Source organism: Hemitrygon akajei, chromosome 25 (genome assembly GCF_048418815.1).
Source record: "Hemitrygon akajei chromosome 25, sHemAka1.3, whole genome shotgun sequence".
In the NCBI taxonomy this organism is placed as follows: domain Eukaryota; kingdom Metazoa; phylum Chordata; class Chondrichthyes; order Myliobatiformes; family Dasyatidae; genus Hemitrygon; species Hemitrygon akajei.
Genome location: NC_133148.1, coordinates 2691329 through 2699838, shown reverse-complemented (window position 1 = coordinate 2699838; position 8510 = coordinate 2691329). Strand labels below are relative to the sequence as shown.

General features: G+C 46.6%; 1 non-coding gene across 1 annotated transcript; it reads right to left on the bottom strand.

Moving 5' to 3' along the window:
• Positions 1-7575: 7575 nt before the first annotated feature.
• Positions 7576-7658, bottom strand: trnal-uaa (transfer RNA leucine (anticodon UAA)). Its single transcript has one exon. It is a non-coding gene; the product is annotated as a tRNA-Leu (tRNA).
• Positions 7659-8510: the final 852 nt, after the last annotated feature.

The following is an 8510-nucleotide window of genomic DNA, read 5'->3' as shown; positions in this document are numbered from 1 at the left end:
ATCATGCAGCATCTGCCCTACCGGAGCATGCCTGGACACAGTAGAAAACTTTTCAGCTTACCTGATGTGCAACATTTTACTTGATTTGAATTGTGAATAGAAATAAAAATATAGGTGTTTTCAAAAGATGTTGCCTTGTAGGGAAATTTGATGATTTTCATTGTCAGCAGCTCAAAATGCATGTGATACATGCAAGAGTATTCAGAACATAATCGTTGACCAGTGTAATTGGTGCATTTTAGGTATAGCACAATGCTTTTACCTAGTTCTGTTATAACTCCTGAATGTTGTTGCATTGTCAACTATTTCCACCATTTTCCTCCCCTGCGCTTTTGATTTGCCCAGCACCTCCCACTGGTTTCCAACCTCCTTCCTTTTATTCAGTGGTCCAGTTTCCTCACATATTTCCTCCTTCCACCAATCACCCCCAGCTTCTCAGCCCCCTTCCCCCATCACCCACCTTCCTCCTTACCTGATCTAACCTGTCACCTGCCAGCTTCTATTCCACCTTACCCACCTTCGTATTCTGCCCTTTGTTCCTTTCCTTTCCAGTCCTGATGAAGGGTCTCAGCCTGAAACATCGAGTGTTTATTTCCCTCCATAGGTGCTGCCTGACCTGTTGAGTTCCTCCAGCATTGCTTAGGGTGGAACAGAAGAGGAAAAATATCTTCACTCAGATTCTTTCAGTTAGTCCTGACGAAGGGTCACGGCCCGAAACGTCAACTGTACTACTTCCAATAGATGCTGCCTGGCCTGCTGCATTCCAGCAGCATTTTGTGTGTTGCTTGAATTTCCAGCATCTGCAGATTTCCTTGTGTTCACTCAGGGATTGTTTAATCTTTGAAGTGCTCTTCCATGAGGTCTTGGGCTCTGGGTTCCTTGCAAGCTGAGGATTCTGCACCTGGAAGAGTACAGGGAGGTCAACAGAACACCATGGGAACCACAAAGAGTTGCACAGCAGAGAAGAAGCCCCTTTGGCCCATTGCCTCAGGGCTGACCATCTTGTCTATCTATGTGATGGGACAATGACCACTTCCCTGGTTGAGTACAGCTTCAATGACACCCAGTAATTAGATTAATCCCACATGTGTTTAATCCTCTTGAAGGTTGTTACTGTTCCTACTTCCACCAGCCCCTCTGTCAGATCATCCCAGTTTCCATCTACTGAACTCAGGATTGAACCAGGTTCACTCGAGCTCTGGGGCAGTAGTGCTAAGCGCTCAGACCTTCTTCTGCTTTCATTTTGCTTATTCCTTCTGCTACACTCACAATCGGGCAACTTACAATAGCCAGTTAACTTATGCTTGGTTCAAAAGTTGGAAGCAATGTTTTGTGAAGCAGCAACACAGACAGACAAACTTTTCCATCCCCTTGCCGAGTAGTCGGAATGAGATATGGAGCATTACTGCAGCAGCTTTCCTTTGGAATGAGCAGCCCTCAAAGGTCTATTTCCAAGAGACATCCTGATTTTTTAAAATTAGGTGGCTTACCTTGGCAGCAATTTTACTGATGGTGAGAGTAAAATGAACCATTTGTGATTACACCCAAGGCAGAAATCCTCTTGAAATCCAGTCAAGTGGTGCCGATCCCACACTCTCTGCTTTGATGTAACTTTCATGTCTTTGCCTCACTCCAGTTGGTACTTTGGATCTTCTACTTCACAATGACAGATCTGATAAAAACATTCTGCAGCATTAGTAATGATCTGTGTTACTGCAGAAGCCTATCCCTTGTGATTCCCTTTAATCCTCTTCCTTCTCACCTTAAACCTATGTCCTCTCGTTTTAGACAGCAACACCATGGGTAGTAAATGCTCAGCTCAATCTATAGCACACACAATGTTATAAAACTATCTTGTCATATCTGAACCTCCTTCATTCACGTGAAAATTATCCCAGTCTATCGAGTTTCTCTTTATAACTCAAACCCTCCAGTGCCGGCAACATACTGGGGAATCTCCTGTGCGCTCTCTCCAGTGCAATGGTCCCTCTTTCCCCTGTTCTCTCTCCACCTTGAATCTTTTCTGACCCTTTTCCAGTTTCACAATATCATTCATGTAGCCATTTCCCTCAGTAGATGCTGCCTTACCCTTTGACTTCCTCCATCTTTTTCCATTGCCCGGCCCATTCAATTTTGCCTCATAATCCACGCATTCCCTTCCTGGTAACATCCCCGTGAACCTTTTCTATACCCTGGCCAACTCAGTCACATCCTTTTGATAGCTGGGTGAGCAGAATTGCACACAACACTCCAGGTTTGGTCTCACCAAATTCTTGTACAGCTGCAGCATGTCATCCCAACTCCTGTACTTGGTACCCCATGTAATGAAGGTAAGTGTGCCTAATGCCTCCTTCATCACCCTGTCTATCTGTGTCAGTTTTAGGATACAATGTACCTATACCAGATCACCTGTATCTTCTACAATACTCCTCAGCATTCATTGTGTATGTTACCCCTCCCCAGTTCTGAAACTTCGTCATTTCACATTTTATGTCTGAGATAAATTCCACCTGCTATTCCTCAGCTCACTTGTCCAATTGACCAATATCCCATTGTAACCTTAGACAGCCTTCACCGTCTATTACACCACCAATTTTAGAACATAGGACAGTGCAGCACAATACAGACTCTTCACCCCATGATGGGTTGCACTGATCTTTTATTCTACTCCATGATCAATCTGACCTTTCACTCCCAAACTGCCCATGATACTTTCTATCTTTCTTTCATTCATATGCTCATCCAACAGTCTCTTAAGTGCCCCTAATGTATCTGCCTCTACTACCATTCCCATTTACCACTCTCTATGTAAAATCCCACATCTGCAGTAAACTTTCCTCCACTCTCCTTGAAAGGATATTCTCTGATATTAACCATTGCTGCTGTGGGAGAAATAAAGTCTCTGACTATCCACAGAATTGATTCCTCTTCTGATCTTCTACACATTCTTCCTTTGCTCCAAAGAGAAAACTCCTAAAATTTGGGATCATCTGCAAACTAATTACACTTCCTACATCCTGCTCATGTATAGATGGATGCAATGAGTGGGTGGGATGTGGCCTTTAAAAGCAAATGTTCTGAGCTTGTTCATAACCATTGTTCAGACATCCAGAGTCTGGGTGAAATCCCTGATTCATGGTAAACTCTTATGTTGTATTACCTAAATTCCTGAATTATCAAGGCAGAGGAGCTATGGGCTAGGCTGCTGCAAATGACTCCTAACTACAATTGCAAACAAGAGAAAAATGTGCAGATGCTGGAACTCAGCAAACTTGCCAAAGGGTTTTGGCCTGAAACGTTGACAGTTCTCTTTTCCATCAATGTTGCCTGGCCTGTTGAGTCCCTCCAGCATGCTCTGTGTATTGCTTCTCTGGAACAATTCATGAAGATAGGAACTTGATGCTTGATCAACATATGGTGGGCAGTTTGACTTGTTTCAGTGTTGTATGATCAGAGATAGACAAAAGGTTGGACAAGGAGTTGACAGTCCGTTGGACATGTAGATTTGGTTTGGTATTCGAGAGATAGAGGCAAAGACACTGTGAATGAGAGAGGCCAAGAGAGATAAAGAGACAGAGTGAGAAAATAAAGAGAATGAGAAGAAAAAGGACAGAGAGAGAGAGAGAGAGAAAGTCAGTGGGATTGGGAGACAGACAGACTTTAGTGTCGTATCTTTTTGAAGGAGGGATTGTGTCCTCTGCAGGGGTGGAGGGGGTGTGTGGGAGAGTCGAGAGATAGAGATAGACTGGTAGATAGAGAGAGGGAGAGATAAATAAATCACTGGAAATTCTGCAGATCTTTGGAAAACCAGAACAGTATACACAAAATTTTTGAAGAAGTCAACAGGTCGGAAAGAATCTACTGAGGGGAATTAACAGTTTGGGGCCGAGACCTTCCATCAGGACAAGATTCAGAATCAGACATTATCACTGACATATGATGTGAAATTTGTTATTTTGCGGCAGCACTAAATTTGTTGAGCCTTAAAATTACTACAAATCACAAGATAATAGATATAAAACAAGGAATTATGAGCTAGCGCTTCTGGGTTCATGCATCGGTCAAAATTCAGACGGCTGAGTGGAAAAAGCTGTTCCTGGATCGTTCAGTCCGTGTCTTCTGGTCCTGTAGCGCCTCCCGATGGTAGTAACGAAAATCACACACAAAATGCTGGAGGAACTCTCCAGGCCAGGCAGCTTCTACGGAAAAGAGTCTCTCGGCTCTGATGCTGCCTGGCTTGCTGAGTTCCTCCAGCATTTTGTGTGGATTGTTTGGAGCTTCAACATCTGTAGTAACTTCGTAGTAACGAGAAGAGGTTATGTGTCAGGTGGTGGAGGTCTCGGTGATATATGTCTGCGTCTTGGGGCACCATTTCTTGAAGATGAAAAGGACCGGTTAAACCTCTTAGGTGGGATCTGTAGTTATACAGATCGACCTCAATATGGATGGGCAGAAGGCGGGATAGAGAGAAGAGGACGATTGGGAATAGGTGCAGTTACCCATAGGGAAGTGGTAGGAGACATACCAGAAGCAGGCAGCCCGGCAGGGAAAGACGGGGCTGTGTGGGGGGCGTTAAGATGGACACAAGACAGTCGCTCAGTCTCAGGCCGTGAGGCAGAAAGAGAGAGGCAAATCTTTTGGAAATCTTCCTCCATCTCTGATGGGACGTTGTTCCCCGTGGTGTGTGGGGGGTGGGGGGAAGATTCGAGGGCGGAGCTCCCCACAGCATGGTTGGGGATAAAGATTTGGTCGCTCAGTATGTAAGCAGATTATTCACAGCCTATTTCCATTCGGAATTAATCCAGTCGTCCAGGGCTTGTTTCGTACACCGTTGTGCCGGTCCGGCGGGGAGTGGGGGGCGGTAGGTGTGGTAAATGTGGGAAGAGATTGTGGTCACTTCAAGGGCTGGATTAGAGGCTTCTTCATAACTCTCGGCTCCCTTTCAAAAGGAAAACTGGCACATTCCGTTCCAGATACTTGGCCCTCTTTGAGTGAAGGAGGGTGTGCCACATTCAAATATCCTCTAAACCTCTTGAACCTCACGCCACATCTACATACTCAGGATTTTTTTGGATCTGCCGTTGATATGGTGGGTGGGGGTGGGGGGGTGGATGTATCCTGCAGTTCATTTCATCTACACCCTTCCCCCTCAATATCTTATACACTTCAGTTATAGAATTTCATTGGCCGAAGGGGCAGCCAGTCGCTGAGCAGCGACGCTTTGAGTGCACGTTGGTGTCGAGGTGCCGTTTATGAATCTGACCCTTGTTATTCCAAAAATCCAAAATTGTGAGGAATGTCTCCCACTCTCACCTTCTTTCTTCCACTATTGCCTCTTCCCTTCTTTCACCTCTCTCTCCCTCTCTTCCCTCTTTCTTCTCTCATCTACTTTTCTCCTATCTCCTCTCTCCCTCTTTCCTCCTCACTCTTTATCTCTCGCCTCACCCTCTTTCTCCCTTCTCCGGCCTGTGCCATGCTCATCCCTCTCTCTGTCAGAATATGGGCGGTAGGGTCCGGTCTGCGAATTTGATCCCCGCCTTTCAGGCCCCATCCACTAATGACCAGGAAGCGGCACCTAGCCCTATCGGTAGCCAGGGTACTAGCTGCTGTCGATGAATTCGTTGACCTGATTGAAACCTTCTCATTTTCTCCTCAGTGCCTCGAGGCTGCTCAATGCTCTCGTCTGGTCCGCAAGGGTGATCGGACTGAGGCCGGGGCCTCGGTTGACGAACCGATGGCGCCTCGGGATGGGTAGAGAGTTGAGCTGAGTTGCCGCCTCTCCGTCCCTGCTGACGCCACTGTGTGCTGGTACCGACAGCCGCTGATCCGAGGGCCGACTTTCCTCTGTTCCATTTATCAGGCGCTGTCCCGGGACCCGCTCTGTTCTTGCGGCTGTTCGTGGATATGCGAAGTGAGCGAGGAAGATAGGGTGGGGGGTGGGATGGGGGGGGGGTACAACTGCAAAGAAAGATGCAGAAAGGAAGCTCAGAAAGAGGAGAGGGCCAAGAGAGAGTAGGCATAGTGTGACAGAGAGGTAGAGAGTGGCACAAAGAGAGAGAGAGAGAGGGAGAGCGAGGAGATGAAGGCGAAAGAGGCAAAATGTAAAGAGAGAGAAAGATCAGAGAGGAGGATGAACGAAAGGTGTGCACAGTCCGGGAGAGGGATGGGTGCAGGGTTGGTAGGACAACTGGAGTGAAGAGAGATGTAGATAGGTTAAGTGAGTGGGCAAGGGTCTGGCAGATGGAGTACAATGTTGGTAAATGCCAGGCCATCCACTTTGGAAAGCCGCTCACCTGCTCCCCAAAGAGGAAACAGTGTCCGCCTGCCTGTCTTTTCATTGGCTACGTGGACGAGTCCATGTTTCGGTGCCTTCCAAGGCAATGCTCCCCAGCTCTATCTGCGCTACGTTAATGACTGCATTGGTGCCGCTTCATGAGCCCATGTTGAGTTTGTCAATTTCATCAACTTTGCCCCCAGCATGCCCTTGCTTTCACTTGGTCCATTTCCGACAGCTCTCTCCCATTCCTCGATCTCTCTGTCTCCATCCCCGGAGTCACGCTGTCTGCCAACATCTTTTATATCCCACGGATGATGTTGGATACTTCCCCCTAGCCTGTCTCATGTAAAACCGCTATTCCTCAACTCCGCTGCATCTGTTCCCAGGCGAGGCTCTCCTTTCTGGGGCATCAGAGTATCGAGACCATTGGATATATCTATTTACTCAGTGCTCCCGATACCCTGAGTTGGTGAGACCCAATGGACATTGAGGGACTGCTTTGTCAAACTCCTCCGCTTCATCTGCCAAAGCCAGAAACAGAATTTCCCAGTGCCAACCATTTTAATTCTTACTCTTATTCCCTTTCTGACATGTTGTACTTGGCTCTATGGTCTCCTCTTCTGCCAAGGTGGAGCAGCACCTCATAATCCATCTAGATAGGCTCCAACTTAATACATAGACATTGATTTTTCCTTGCGATAATTTTTTTCCACTCCTGCCCCTTCTGGTTTCTTCTGTTCCCCACTTTGGGTCTTCTTCTCTCCTACCTACCACCCCCCACTGCAACGGTGTCCCTCCATTTTCCCTCCCTCACATGGTCCACTCTTCTCCTATTAGAATCCCTCTCCTCCAGGGCTTTACCTTTCTCATCCACCTAGATTCACCTGTCATCTTCTCGCTTATCCCGCTTCCCCCTGACCCCATCTATCTATTCTGGCGTCTTCCCTCTTCCTTCCCAGTCCTTATTAAAGAGTCTCGACCCGAAGCTTTGACTGTTTATTCATTTCCGTAGTTGCTGTCTGCAGAGCTCCTGTCCAGCATTTTGTGTGTTTTACTCTGGATTTCTAGCATCTGCGGAATCTCTCGTGTTTGGGTAACGGGAAGCAGTGGGGTTTGGAACCGGATTGAAGAGTTTGCAGGCTTTTTTTTTCATTCCAATGAGATAACGGGGGCAAGGTGGTGGGATGGAACGCGTCGGAAGTGGGATGTCCCAAACGGCCGCCACCTGTGTGGTGCAGAAAATATATGCGTCGAAATGCCTTTTGCGATGAAAAGTTTGGTGCGGACTGATAATCAATTACCAGGAGTGGGGTTCGAACCCACGTGAACATATGTTCATTGGATCTTAAGTCCAACGCCTTAACCACTCGGCCATCCTGGTCTGACACAAACACAAGAACGTGAACCCTTACTTTCAAATTGAAAAACTTCACCGGAATTCCTGCTCGGATGTTGCCAAATGTACCCCTGTGTACTCGCATTCTGTTAAAAAGAATAATGTGTCTGCTTTCCTAATATTCCATCTTTCAGCATGTCATGTAGTCTCTTACGTGGGCTATGCCACACATGTAAAGTTGTACGATTAAAACAGAAGGGGAGAGGAATGAGAGGTTTTTTTTTTACAATCGGGAGTTATGGGTAAGTTTGTTTTTACACACAGTGTGGTTAATATCAGGAACCGCCGCGGAATGTTGGAATCAGATGCAATCACAGAATTTAGGTGGCAATCTGACAGGGAATGGAATAGGCAGTCCTTGACAGGATGAGATAGATAGATAGAGATGGAGAGAGAGGGAGTGCAGAAAGACTGGGGAAGAAAGACTGACAGAGAGATTGTGGTTGAGAGAGAGAAAGAGAGAGAGAGACGAAAGAGATAAATAGAAAACATTGATAGATTGGTAAAGTGAAAGGAAGGATGAGAAAGTATGAATTAGAAAAACGATAGAAAAAGAAATGAGAGACACCAGGAGAGAGAACAGAGAGGCAAAGGCTGAAAGAAAAAGATAATGAGGTATATAGGTAGATAGATAGAGAGAGGTTCTATAATCCCCTCATCTTCCAGTTGCGCGGCAACAAAGGCTATGCGAAAGGGAGCATTTGAGTTACTGTGCGGCCACACCGCCGCGTCCCAAAGATGGAACAGCGGGTGCGTGGGTCTCAACTTTGCCTGCCTTTTCGTTGGCTATGTGGAACAGTCCATGATTCAGGCCTCCCAAGGTAATGCTCCCCCGCC